Raw genomic sequence first — 15549 nt, forward strand, 5'->3', positions numbered from 1 at the left:
ATTATTATTATTATTATTATTATTATTATTATTATTATTATTATTATTATTCTGCCTTACCATTGAACTTTATTCCATTTCTTCCTCCTACTCCCCCCCCCCGAAGCCACACCCTGTCTGTTTATCAGCAAAAACCAATCACACAACTGGGGGGAAGCTATTTTCCATAAATAATCAAGGGAGGGGGGAAGCAGGGGCATTCATCCCATTCACCTGCACAGCCAAAACCGAACTAGCCAGCATTGCCACCACTACTATGCTGCCACTCACTCAGGCAGTGAGACCCTATCATGGTCCTCCACCATTCCTGCTCACAAACCATACCTGTTCCAGACTCTCATAGGAGATCTGTGTGGTCCATTCCTTTTCAGCCCTAATTCCTTATTTGAGGACAGATCAGAGCTGTGTGCAATCCCAACATGCTGAGATGGGTCATTCCCCCTGCCCCAAGGGTGGAAATACTCAGGCAACACAGACATTTTAAAAGTTGAATATCCTTTGAAGTCTACAATTTGGATAAGATCAGCCAAAGCACTAAGCCCTGTCCTGTTTTCTAGCCAAGGCAGGATGGAAATGGGACTGGCTCTGCCCCTTGAGGCAGTGGATTTTGACTGATAGAGGGAGGACACAGCCAGACCCAACTTGAAGGATTCCCACACCACACTGCTGGAAAATTTAAAGTTTATTTGGTTTTGCAGGCTTAGATGTTTTAAAATGTGCCCTTCTTATGACTATTATTTTACAAAATATGCCAATTTTAATGCATTTTTATTGAACAAATCATATGATAGTTTTAAGAGCAGTGCTCTGGATTTTGGAGGGAAAAGCTCATCTAGGCACTAGCTCTCTCCAGGATCTGACAAGCTGAAGGTTTTTAAAATGAACAATTAATCAAAGTGGCTACAAATAAAAATAAGATAGAAAAACGAGCTGATTTTGCAACAAAAACAATCATTTCTTTATTAAGAAGACAGAAAAACAAGGCAGAAGAAACTGACAGAAACGTTTATAGTCAATGTAAGCTGTTTCTCAATGGAAAAGAGAGGGACAGTATATATGGAAGCTGAAACTTTTATCCTAACTAATTTAAAGAGAACTAGAAGGGTATTGAGACCCAAGCACCATGTGATGGAATGAACTCTCGTCATTAGTCCCAGCTTCTACCAACTTAGCAGTTTGAAAGCATGTAAAAGTGCAAGTAGATAAATAGGTACCACTTTGGTTGGAAGTCTATAGTGTTCCATGGAGTCATGCTGGCCACATGGCCATAGAGTCATCTTTGATAATGCTGGCTCCTTCTGTTCAGTAATGTAGATAAGTACTGCCCTCTACAGTCAGACACAACTTGACAAACTTTTCAGAGGGGAAACTTTTACCTTTTTGAAGGTTGTCGTTAAGTTTAAGGGTCTTATAAAATAATATTTATTTATTTATTTATTTACATTTCTATGCCACCTTTCTCCTACAATGGGGACTAATCAGTAAACCTTTTCAGCTAATGGTAGGCTGGGTAATTTGGAAATTCCCAGTTTCAGAGTTTTAAATTAGGCTTAAACAGACAGCTTTCCTGTCAGTTCAAAGTCTAATATTAATATTTACTGAGTATAGCTCATTGTGGTAGACTCAGATATGTAAGGTCTTCATATCTCACATTGGATTCAGATTTATATCCACTATGGGGAGGTACAAAATCGATAAAGTTTGGTTAAAATATCCCCAGGCTTGACCACCAGACAACAAAACTACAAGTGGATTTAATTTTAAAAGACTCTTCAAAGCTCTGGTTTGTCATTTATTTTCATATATTGAGCGACTGGTGACGAAGCCAGCAGTGATCCCATGGCCAGAAAACTGGACTCTGATACAGGCCTCCCCATTGATCTGGGTTCTAATTTTTCCAATTTAAGTCCTGGGACATAAAATGATTCATCAACAGAAAATCTAAACAGAAATCTTGTGTATTGCTAGAATGCTAACATGTGCCTAAGGCACTAACTAATTCGTCGACTTGAAACCAATCCAAACAATAAATAATGCCCTAATAAAATGTACAGAAGAATTAATCCAAGACAGGTGTCATGGTTAAACTGATTGCAATTGGACTAAGCACTGATGCAATCTGATGGCAGCTAAGGAGAAGAATCTCTGATCTCAAGCAGGCTATGTCTACATTTAGATATGTTTCTCATTTGCTTACACCGGCTGTTCCATTGAATGTTTAGCTATATAACAGATGTGCCTTTTTTTCTTTTTAGGTATTGGTCAGGGACTAACCCCCACCTCCACCCCATGCTTGAAGTCACGCTGTTGTGGAGCTTAAATTACTCTTTCTGCAACTATGGAGAAGCCCTGTAAAAATGCCAGAGAGATGTAAAGGTTCTTGATGAAAGTTTTTTTATAATGTAATAAATATATTATTATTTACTGGAAATGGTTGATGTCTTACATTGCATCTCCTGCAATTGAGCAATATTCTTGACATTTAAAGTTTATGTTTCCCCTATGGAATGCTGAGTATATTTGCATATCAATGACTGTATATAATAAATTGTCGAAAAGACTAGAGAGGTTGTTCATGTCGTCCATATAAATCTATAGATGCCAATACCTTAAGATTGCTAATGGAGCTTTCACAGTCTGGATCTTCCCATATGTCATAGGTTTGATACCTAGCCAAACCGAATCCAGGAGAGAAAGCGAGAATAGATTAAAATGATAAATGACAATTGTGCCATAATCGTCAGTCTAACGAGATGGGATGGAGAACAAACCCTCTAAAAATCACCTCACAGAAAATCTGGCTAATGATGGCCTTCTTGTGAAAGATACATTGCAATTAACTCGCCCTTTTACAATAGCTCATTTCCAATTCCTTATAACCAGAATTTTGAGGGGTGTCGCATTAATGATACTCCGACCACTTGGAATCCACTGTCCGCCATGGAAACACAGTGTATGACTTTGGGCAAGTCCACCACTCTCAGGCTCAGAGAAGAAAAAGCACAACACATACCTGAACAAATCTTTCAAAGAGAAACCTGTGATAGTTTGCCTTGGAGACCCCCTAAGCCGAAGAATTGCAACACAAACACCAAAAGGAACCGTTAAGAATTCAAAGGAAATCTTCTCAAACTAGACATGCCAATTAACATGGCAATGTGGTTTTAGTATAATTCAGTTTAAGAGGTGCCCATTTAGAACCAAAATCAATAAGTGGAAGGTTGCTGGGAATTGCGTCCAAAATCTGATCGGTTCAAATGAAATCCCGCACTGCTCTCTATAAAAAATTATGGGATCATCCCATACTTGGAGATATTATGTATGGAAAAGGCAACCCCCCAAAATACTGGTTATAGAAACAACAGTTTAGGATATAAAAAAACTATTGTTCTTTCATTCTCTCGCTGTGGTGATTCACCAGAGAACACAGCATCGGTTAATAGTCAAATTCAATGGAACACGGTTGACTTACATACTTTCGACATGTCAATCCGGAAAGTAGGACAAATGCAGGAGGCGCATCACAATGTGTCAAATACCAAGAGGGCAAATGCTGTTAATGGGACAGAACACATAAAACAACTACTAATTTGAATAAAGGAACCCTGGAATTTACCTATGTAGTTCAAGGAAGGACAATACTCTGCCCCTCTCTCTCCTCTCCTTCCTCCTGCTGGCTCTTCCAACGTGACAATGGGTCCCTTCCTGGAACTTCCTAAATTGGCTTCTGGTTAGCTTTGTCTGTACAAATTACCTATAATCCAAATGATCCATTAATGTTTAATTCTAACAATAAAATCATATTAATAAACATAACAAGCAGGGCTTATTTAATTATTCCTCATGCCTACAAAACACATGTTCAATACTTCATCACATTCTATTACTAAATAAAGTCATATACACTGTGAAATAAAATGGACAAAATGATATTTCCTCCCTCTTATTGGATAGAACTTCCCATATGTGTCTTTCTTAAAACAAAACAAAAAGAAACTCCCCCAAACACCTCATTGATTATGTGTTCACAGTTTATTTGTCTGATTTCTTCTCCATTCATTGAGATTGCAATTCCCAGGCTGTAATATTCAATATCTTTATTCAAAACTGACTTTCTTTATGCTGCAAGTTGTGCGTGTTGTTACTGTCAAAGAACGCAAAATGATGGCAAGCAACTAACAAAATCTGGTTGTACCCATATTCCAAAAAGCAAACCTTTATTTTGCTATTTATCATAGGGAACCATTTTGTAATGGCATTGGTTTTGAAGGGAACTTGAGATCCATGGATTTTGATCTCCACTGGCGGTCCTGGACCCAAAACCAAGTGGATGCAAGGGCCACTGTAACTAATGTAGATGAGAAGGTGTTTTTGAAAAACCATGCCCTCTTGCAACAGATTGTGGAAAAGAATCGTCGTGTGAACAAACAGCAAGGAAGGCTATTGCTCCTACGCTGTATAGACACTCTGGTTTCCAATGTTTCATAACTTTGATGACCAAGGAGAGGGCTGTCCTTACTGACCCACTACCAGATATGAGTTTTCTACCACTATTCACCAACTGACAACTTCTCACTCGTATCCTATCACACCCATTACAGGTTTCACAGACATTAATATCTATGCCTTGATATCTCTTTCTATTGATGGAAATATAAATTAATTTGGCTCAATAGTTTTGATTTGCATTTGCTTTTCAAATCTCCAAAGTTAGGAAAATGTTGCACTTTATTTCAAGCTGTTTGGCAAGGCTGTCAAGGACACTTTCAAGAAGAAAAGTCCATGCAAAATGATTTTAATATGGAGCAGCTAAAATATGCATAATTGTAATATCACTTTATGGAAACGTAACATTCACATTAAATTGTAAAAAAAAAACCCCAAAACAAACCACAGATTTCAGCCACAGGGAAGCAAAAACACGAAAGCAAAACAAACAAACACAACTCATATAGTCTCAAGACCTGTATGAAAAAGGGGGACAGGCTCTGTCATACTTCTTTGGATGCAACCTTCCAGATTCTAGCCAATCCTTTTCCCAGAGGAGTGAAGAAAAGAACGAGCACTTAATAGAATGTTATATATATTCTATTCTATATTTTTTTCAGCAATTAATAAGGGACTGTTGTACAAAACAGCCACAAAGGGACCAGACTGCAGTCTCGCCCCTCTTCAGGCCAGATCAGGGCGGTTAGCAACTCACACCGCAATCGATCTGGCCTCTTCCAGCAGCTTATTGTGCCCGGAAAGGGCTCCATAGCGCATTGCTTATGGATGCAGCACCAGGGAGTTCCAGATGCACACACCATGTGGAGTGGCATGTGCTCAGGGCACACTAGTGAGTCTGCGTGAGGCATGTTGGTCCTCTGGACACAATGCCCGAACTTAATCCCGGCCAGCATTTTTAGGCTGTCTCTGAACCGGCGCCCAACAGTAGTCTCTCTTCTTGGGACTATGACTCCACCACTGCCACCCAAGCTGAGGAATTACACTTTGTTCATGCTATGATCACCACTGGGTGAGCTATGATTATGACAAACGTGTACAATTGTGATCTAAATAGCAATCATGAATATGGAATAGTTGCTTATCAATTAAAACATGTGTCACTATGGGGTGGGGAGATGGCAGAAAGTATAGTGCTCTGGCCGTGATTTGCGGGCCGGGACCACAGTAACTGCATTTGGTCATTCCACGTGGACGCACGACTGCCACATCAGAAGCCAGATTAAAATGGGTCTTTTGTGGACAGCTCCACTGACTCCCTTAGTGAGTTGTTAGTGGACGTTACAACACTTTTGTTTGGCCTCAAAAGCAACTGGAAGCTGCGTTGGGGGCTTTTGGCCATATAATTTTGGGTCTAAGTCTCAGGTGCTATGGTTTTCAAGCTCTGAAGATTAACTTGGGCCATATGTGTTTGGTTCTAGCTTATTGGGCCATTTAAGAATAGGTATTAGTCACTTGGAACTTGGGTGTGGGAAATTCTTTGCTTGAGAAGGTTAAGGAATACAGAGTATAAGGAAGTCACTATATAGAATTAAAATCCAAATGAAATCCCTATCATATATTGAATGTAATGTTAATAATTGTTAATAGTGTATCGATTCTAAACTCTATTAAGGCAAGCCATGCACAAGAGGGGGAGGGGGAATGGTGGCTGTACAGAAACAATGGTTGTATATATATGTTTAAAATGAATTCAATAAAAATCAAATTTTTTTTTAAAAAAAAAATTAAGGACAATTACAGTATCCAATGAAAGGGACACAGTATATGAAAACATGGTTTGATATGCTACAACGACTCTTACCACCTTTTCTTCTAAATAAGAAAAAAGCAAATCTGAAAGGGAACAAACAATTTGAAAGAGAAACCTTTGATTAAACAAGAAGGAAGGGATAATTGTTGTGGGATGTTTTGCAAAGGCTAGTCTAAAAAGGAGAAGGCATGAGAAAACTTATTCTACAAGATTTGTCAAGAAATCAAAAAGGTAAAATTCAAAACCAAGGGAACAGGGAATGCTCTAATGACACTAATAAAAAACATAATCAGTAAGCCAAGGAAGGAAAATTAAAAAGATGTTTGGATGCAATAAAGACGAAGATTATATAAAAGATTGAATGGACAACTAAATGATAAGGACACACATTGGAAAATGTGATAGATGCCATATGAAGAATGAAACCCCAAATTTGTAAAATGTTGAGGTTGTGAAAGCTTTTCAAATAAAGAGTAGAAATAGCCGGAGGAAAACAAGATAATATTTGCCAACAGAACTGTTTGGCAATCCAAATTGAACAGAGTCAAACCTAGTTGCTAACAACGAAATATGTCACAGTATATGGGAAAACAAAAATGATGGCCAGTTAGATTGGGGAAATATGATCAATTATACCTCCCCAAATCCATCACAAAAAGGAGGGATGACACAAGAAGTACTATTGCATCAATTATTAGAACCATAGCTACTAAGATATATCCCATGAATGCAAAGAAAAATTAATGTCAAATACTGCAAATCAGAGACTCCAACCATTACATGGAGAAGCGAGAAATTCCCAGAAAGGTCCAAAGCAGATGTTCGAGAAAGGAAGAGGCCATATCACAGGGATCACATATTGCAAAACATACGTTAACTAATGGAGCACAGCAGGAGAGTTCCAAAAGAAAATCAACACATGGGCATTTATATGACTGATAGCAAAGCCTTGTTGAGATGCATAGATTCATGGAAAGGCTATGTGAAACACCCTTAAAGACATGGGATGGACTAGGCCAAACATACATTAATAGTCACTGGATAAGGAATTTGGTATTTGTTACTTAGGAAGAGGGTTTGAATACTGTCAGAACAAAATATGGAGGAAAACAGATATGGGTTCCAATTGGCAAAAGGGGTTCAGGAGACAAGGCTTTGCATCTTATCACCCTACCGGTTTTTTTTCAAATACTAGAATGAGACATATTGGTATAAGAATAGAGAGCAGATTTGGACAACGGAAAGTTAGGGAGCAGTAAAAACAGAAGGAAAAGAAATAATCAACCATCTGAAAGAGATGCTGACAAAGGACAAACATATACTAGCAGAAATTACAGGAAGAAAAGCTCACTTGAAACCTTAGAAAAAACTTTTAAAGGAAGATCAAGAAAGAAAGCACAAAGGGGCAGCCTTTAATGGTTGAAAACATATTGAAAATTGAAATGTGAAAATGTTTTATTTATATACTACCGCCGTGTCTATGATGCACGGCGGTTTTTACAAAACAAAAAATGAAAAAAACAGAGTCCTGCTGGGCCGTCCTGCCCCAGGCGAGCCGGGCTTTAATGGAGGCCGTCTCCTCACAGGCCCTCCCACCTGGAGATGAAAACGTCCGCTCCGGGCGGCAAGGAAAGTAGTCTCTCTTTGGGACGCTCCTGCCCAAGCTGGGGAAAGCAGGCGGGCGGGGCCAAGGGGGTAGTTAGGGAGGAGGGTGCCCTATTTCTTCAGGCAAGCCATTGAATTGGTAACTGGGACAGTTTTCTTCTGTCTCTCTCCCTCAGAAAGGCTGAACGATGACCAGTTAGGGAGGGAGTGAGCCTCTTGGTTCTTCAGAGCCAGCCCCTCTGATGTTACTGGGCTTATGAAGCCTTCTCTCTTTCCCTCAGAGGCCCAACGATGGAAAACAGTTAGGGAGGGAGGGTTGTTTAAGGTAGTGAGGTATGGGTAGTTTCTCTCTTAGAGGGAAAGATGGCATTTAGGGAGGGAGGGGTCTGTTCTTCAGGATAAGCCCCTTGGATGTATGGGTAGTTTTTTAGTAGGAACGATGGAAGTCTAGGGATGGAGGAGTGTTTAGGTAGCGACGGTATGGGATAGCCTTCTCTATACTAAAACTATGAAAGAAAAGCAAAAATAAATGGTCCACAAGGAATAATACACAAATTTCGAACTAGACAACAAAGAAATAGAAGAAAAGTGATGAAAGAAAGTTCTTCATATCTGGGATCAAACAAATTGGATCAGTAATTGGTGGAATACTGCAACTGGGAAATCAGAAGATTTAAGAATGGGGAGGTTGCTGGTTATGAAAGAACAAGAAAAGATTCCTAAAATTGCAAAGACATAAACTCAATCAAACAAAAGTTAGAAATCAGTATAAAAAGATAAAGCCATTGTATGTTACTTGTATTAAACCTGAGTACTATGTATATGGATGTTGAGAGTGGGAATTTGTTAAGAAAGAAGATAAGAAGAAAAATCCATGATGTTGACAACGTTGGTTGCTGGAGAAGAGTGCTGGAGGGATTCCAGTGGGCAGCCAAGAAGACAAACAAATGGATTATAGAGTAGATCAAGCAGAAAGAAGAAATATCCTAGCATAGAAACCAAAGAGGGCCCGGTAAACAGAAGGGGCACAAAAGTGCAGCCTGTGGGCAGAGTCATGCGGAAAAACGTTGTTTTCTAGAGAATGGGCCAAACTACGGCATTATTGGCAATGCCCTTTGGGTGCTGCAATCTATATAATCACAAAAGCTGGATTGCATTTGCCGTGGGGCGGTTGTGGATGATTTTTTTTAGAGGGAGCAAAAAGGTAGCTGCATTTGTGTGGCTTCTTTTTTTTTTTTTTTTTTTTTTTTTTTTTTTTTTTTTTTTTTCCAGCCCTCCAGAAAAAGGTCGGAATTTCAGGGCCGCAGCCGCAGCCACCAGAAATCTGGTCAGTTTAAAAGGAAGCTAGTTGACAAATGGCCGCTCTTAAGGGGGGGATGTTTTGTACAAGCCCAAGATGAGAATGACAAAAAAGCTTAGGACTGCCGTACTTTGGACAATTAAAAACATAGGATGAGAGACATGAGTGTTTTGGAAAAATAATGCTAGGGAAAGGTTAAGAAGGAAAAACTAGAAAGAGAGTGTATGATAGTTGAATGTTAGATGGGTATAGAAGACTGTTATTAAAGAGTCCATGAACATGAGTTTGCGGGAGCTGGGGCAAAAGAGTTGGGAGGACAAGGGGGAGCCTGGAGGGTTTCTATACAGAGGGTCGCCAGAGTTGTTAGAAATTGACACAAAGACTTTCAACCACAGTTTTGTTGGAGAATCAGTGTGGTTAAAACGAAACAACTAAGGAAGTAACACATGTAGGTGTGTTTATAGAAGGGTGTTTTTCTGTGTTCTATTTTCTTCACATTTCTCATTTTCATATTTTTTGCTAAATTCCAAATTTAGATGAACAAGGATGATAATTAAAAAGGGCATAATAATAGCAAAAAGTCACGTGAGACAATTGCGCTTATTCCGAACTTTAATCTATTGGAAGATCCCAGGATATCTCATCCAACAAACCATTAATGGAGAAGTTTTTTCTGGAAATAGTTTTGTTGCTGAAAAGCAATTTTCCTGGAGTTTTCATTGCGTTAAGTCTTGAATAAGTGCAACAATTTCATCTTGAAAATGGTTATAGGGAAACATAAACTTAGGGCTCCACAGGTCTGTGCAGAAAATTATCAGGTGACACCATTTTATTTAAAAAAAACTGTCATAAAGTTTCAATTGTATGTGAAATTCTGGGAACGTAGTATTTCATTGTGGCACTCGGAAGTTTTGCTCTGACAGAGAGAAGACTAAATGTCTCACAAAAATGGCAGTTCCATGGAGATGCCATAGCAACTGAAAATGACAAGTTAAAGTGTGGTGGAAACTGGATTATTTCTGCAGTATGGATGCAAGATCTTAGATTTCTAATTGTTTCACAATGATCAAAGTCAGAGGCAATAAAACTAACTGGCAACTGTGGATGTGAAACCCTCTTCTCCCTTTGATTGAAGAGTGTTGTTGTAGTCTGTATAGTTTCAGAGTATAAAACGTACTACTTTCCCATCTCCAGTGTATAATCTTGGTGAATCCAGGCATGGAAAACTTTGCTTATGGTACTTTTGTTAGTTTGTGTTTAGTGATTTTGTAACCGATATAACCCCAGTCCTAAATAATGTTTTTCCTGGTTTTTCTTTAAAACGTGGAAAAATTTAATAATGCAAAATGAATTGACATGAGACTGTTAAGCATTACTGACTTAACCCTTAAATATTTGAACAGTATATTTTAAACCAAAATATTCCAACGTTTTCATTCTCCAGGAGTTTTTCATATGGTTTCTTCTTTTTTTCTTTCCCCTCTTTTTTTAAATGCAACAGTTTGAAATTATGCATGTTTCACAGAGTCTCCAGAACAAGATACTACAGTTGCCACTTTTTTCAAGATAGTTTTTTAGTTTCTTTAATTGTACCATGAGCATTTGTTCCCCATCCTTTGGCACACTTCCTGCCTTCTGTCTATGGGGTATAATGGATGTGCTTTTGCAAATGCCTTGCCTCCAAACCGGTTTTCATTTGTAATTCACTTTCCTGTCTTATACTTTGGCTTCATTTTCACATTAGAGGGCCAGAATAAGAGAGGTGGCTCAAGAACAGCATGGAGACTGCAAATCACAATGCTGTATTTATATTGACAGTACATATAGTAATGTGCCTGAAACTAAATAACACTTCCCCTTTCTGATGAATCACATGGCTGATGATTTAATTCTCAGCCAGACAGTTATGTTATTTCCTGCTGTTTGCAATAATAATAGAGTTTGTTTATTCTCAGCTTGACTTAGTCTGTCTGAATTTCGAATATCTTATTCCCCATGTGTTCAGTTTGGTACACATGTTTTCCCCATTCCTTCACTGCTTGTTTTCCTCCAGTTTCATAATCATGCAGGCAATGACTGTAGATTTCTACCTTCCATAAAAATGTCACTGAAGGTTCAGTGAGAAAGGCAAAGGAGGGTATTATGTGTCAGCACAAATATTGTCTTAAGCTAATTGCAGAGAAAAACTGGAAGAATCCCCAGGTGAAAAATCAAATATTTTTTTGAGGGAGAACCCCCCCCCCTCCTCAAATGGAGAGCTCTTACACATCCTTATGTAGTGTGATCTTATTCAGTTATTTATTTATTTATATTTATTTTTTTGCAGTAGAGCACATGGAGGCTTGTTTCCCTCTCTTGCCTCTTTGGCTATACATGCTTCAGTTCCATACTTATACATGTAGTTAGAGGACTGAGGGTCAGGAAGGTTGTAGTTAGGCCCTTGAGAGGCCTTGGCACAAAATACAGTAAGAAAGTAATCTCTACCATCATTAAAATTGGAAGAACAACTTGCTGTTGATATGACTGTCACGACGAAATGAGGTTAGTAGCTGCCTAGAATCCCAGTTTTGGAGAAGAAAGGTGAGTATAAATAATGATAATAATTTTCTCCTCCTATTCCAAAGATCTTCTCAATGATTGGCTGCACTTCTTGTGGTAGGACAGACTTGTCTGGGATTTTTTAGAAGACTGGCAAAAGCATTCTTTTTATGTGAAGGCAAAGCTTTCATGGCCGGCATCCATAGTTTTTTTTGTGGGTTTTTCGGGCTATGTGGCCATGTTTCTAGAAGAGTTTCTTCCTAACATTTCAGCAGCATCTGTAGCTGCTCTTCTTCAGAAAACGTCTCTGAAGATGCCAGCCATAGTGTGTTTGGCAAAACATCAGGAAGAAACTCTTCTAGAACATGGCCCACATAGCCCGAAAAGAACACTAAAAACTATTCTTTTTTTATTTTTTCAGGAATTTGGAAGATTGGACCCACATAAAGAGAAAAAAAAATCTTGCTGCTGATTTTTGCATATTGTTCCCATGATAGAATGATGTTTTATAGCTGGCTTATTGGACAATTTTGGACAGGCACCACACACACAGAAAGAGAAAGACACAGAGAGAGAGATGGGGGAGGAATCTCTATGTTAAAAGCACATTTAACAATTGCTATATCCCCGATCTTTCTTCTTCCACAGACACTAGGCAATAACTTCTAAGATAAAAGTAGCAACTTATCTAATCAGCCATTTGGCTGAGGTCACTCTTCTTTTACACATATGATGATAAAAAATGTAGATTATTACTCTCTCAATCAAGCTGCTTTCAGATGAACAAAATTCACAGACTGGGATCACAAAATGCCCAGGTCTAAAAAAACCCAAAAAAACACAAAAAGGCTTCATTTATATCACCGCCTTCATACGACCTCTAAAGGCAGTGTACAAGTGGTTTACAACTGTAAGCTAATTTTGTCCCTTCAGATATTTCTGGCACTGTAACAAACACCTCAGTATTATTTCTCACCAGCTGGTCAGGTTGAGGCTACATGCATTTTAAACATCTGGAGGGCCATATGATTATCACTTTTTTTTTCCGCATCCCTAGAATGGACCATGTTGGCCCTCAACAATGTGGCGGCTGCAGATCTTCTTTTATCTGGCTTCTTATTTTTAGTTACATGCCAACCTTTCTTCCAAAGAAGGACCAAGGGTGGCTCACAAAAGTTGCTTAAAATGGCAAACAGAACGAGTAACAAAGTTCTAATTCTAAAATAAACTAAAACAAGCTACAGTATAGTGTAAGCAGCTTAAAAATGAAATAATCCTTAAAAACTTATAAGTTAAATTAAAATATAAAAAATAGTTAAAAAAACTTAATCAAAGAAAACAAAAACAAAACCCAATATTTAAGCTTCTTTTCCGTAGGTATGCAAATGATGGATTGTAGATCCGTGTTTGAGAAGATATATATATAATAATTATATATATATATATATATATATATATTTTTTGCCTGTGTAGCAAATGGAGAACAGGGAGGGAAATGGGTCTTTAGCCTGCCCATGGTGATGGGAGATTCAAAAAGGGTGGGAGGCTGAGAAGGCTCTATCTCATGTCCTCACTAGACAAGCCTGTCATGGTGGTGGGACTGAGAGCTTTATCACCTCACAAAAGAAAGCTGAGATGCAGCAAGAAAGAAGCTCCTTTCTCCTTGGCACTCCACATGCTGTTGAAGTACTTCCATTCTCTTCCTGAGACAGACTGTCATAACAGTATGGCTTTTGTTGTACTGGAAAAATCTATTTGCAAAAAAGGCACAATTTTACAACCAACTCTGTTGGGAAGGAATACAGAAGTGCTACAACAGCATGCAGAGAGGCAAGGAGAAAGCCGCTTTTCTCTCACTGTATCTCTATTTTTTGTCATGCAATAAAGGTCTGAAAGAAAGCCTTTCCCTGAATATCTTAGGGTTCTGACAAGTGAATAGGAGAATAGACGGTCTTCTGAGTAGCCTGAAATGAAGACATACAGGGCTGTATAGATGATGATCAGTCACAGTGGCCTGTTACAGACTGCCAAAATAACGCTGCTTTGGGTCTCTTTGGAGATATGCTATTTAAATGATGCATGGGTCCTAAGAGTCCGGAGGTCACACCAAAGCCACACTTCATTCCTAAGCACTGGAGTGCAGCTTTGGTGCAGTTTCCAGATTCTTAGGATGCATGCATCATTTAAACAGCATACCTCCAAAGAGACCCTAAGCAGCTTTATTTTGGCAGTATGTAACAGGCCTGAGTACTTATCTTCCAACATTCCAAATTGCAGAGGGTGTGGTTCTACATATTGTAATGTGTATTCATTGCTAAGTATGCTTGTGAAAGCTGGATAATGAAGAAAGTAGATAGGAAGAGAATTCATTTGAGATGTAGGGCCCAAATAGACAAGCCAAAATAAAGCTGCTTCGGGTCACTCTGGAGGTATGCTGTTTAAATGACGCTTACATCCTAAGAGGCCAGAAGCCATGCCAAAGCCATGTTTCAGTCCTAAGGACTGGAGCACAACTTTGGTGAAGCTTCTGGCCTCTTAAGCTGCGTGTGTCATTTAAACAGCATACCTCTAGAGTGACCCGAAGCAGCTTTATTTTGGCCTGTCTGTTCAGGCCCATAGTGCTGGAGAAAAGTTATGTGGACTGCTAAAAATTAATGGGTCTCAAAGCAAATCAAGCCTGGATACTCCCTAGAAGCCATGATGACAAAACTGAGGCTGTCATACTTTGAACATATCATTTGAAGACTTGGCTGACCAGAAAAGACAACAATGCTTGGCAAGGTAGAAGCCAGCAGAAAAAAAAGAAGAAGACCACATTCCAAATGGACAGACTCAGTCAAGGAATCCATGGCTCTGAGTCTCAAGTGAATAGAAAAAGTGAGAGATGCTCCGGTGTTGTAGAACAAATGTGGATAAGTGGTATTGATACAAAAAGGCTTTATTTATCTTGCTTTTCAGGGGAACCCTTTTTCAAGTCTGCAAGACGTGAGCAAGGCAGTAGATGTTAGGGGAACTTGGAGGTTTCTCATTCATATGGTCAACTTAAGTCAGTTGACTTGATGGCAGTTAACAACAACAGAAACCTCATTGCTGCTTTTGAAATATAGCAATCTCATACTAGTTTCATACTAGAAACTGCATCAGTTTCTTTGATAAAATGAAGAAAGTCAACATTCAGCAGAAAGCACAAACCTTGGATCGATCTAAGAGTTACACTTCTGACATAGTTAAAATTTAGACACATGCAATTGGAGTCCAAGTACATCCATTGTGATTCAAAAATTATTTACTCTCTCAGCAGGCAGTTATGGAATGCTGTTGGAAGGTAACCAACGCACTTGTGAATGTATCCATAAGGATATTCTCACTCTCCCATTTGCTTCTAGAGATCCAGAAAAGTGTTCTGAATCCTAATGAAGTTGGCACATGTGTACACACTGACTATAATGCAAAAAGGGGGGAAGGCAATATGGGTATAAAAGAGGACATCTTTTCTTGGTAAGAGAAAAGTAAAGTTGACAAAACTATTTCTCATTTGTTCTCACTCCTGCACAATTCTATTATTATTATTATTATTATTATTATTATTAGCCATCAATTAAACTCTATCCGATGTGTACTTTTACTCATTTTTTTTTAAAAAAGTAAAAGATAAATAGCTCAAGATTTGGAAAAGTACAAAACCTTGTAGATGAGCTATGTTCTTGATCCACATATTAACCTGAACAGCACAAATAAAGTAATTTCCTATAGGAATGTGCAAAGACCAGATTTCTCAAGCAACCAAAAATAGTGTCTGGCTCTAGGCAATAAGGACAGGTGAAACAAATACATCTCAGTAGCTACC

The 15549-nt window shown here is 38.7% G+C and overlaps 1 protein-coding gene across 7 annotated transcripts in view; it reads right to left on the minus strand.

Annotated features, from left to right (window-relative positions):
• The window catches only part of CDH12 (cadherin 12), a 788808-nt gene that overhangs the window by 462372 nt on the left and 310887 nt on the right, over positions 1-15549 (minus strand). The window lies entirely within an intron of this gene.

This window comes from Sceloporus undulatus, chromosome 4 (assembly GCF_019175285.1).
Source record: "Sceloporus undulatus isolate JIND9_A2432 ecotype Alabama chromosome 4, SceUnd_v1.1, whole genome shotgun sequence".
Classification (NCBI taxonomy): domain Eukaryota; kingdom Metazoa; phylum Chordata; class Lepidosauria; order Squamata; family Phrynosomatidae; genus Sceloporus; species Sceloporus undulatus.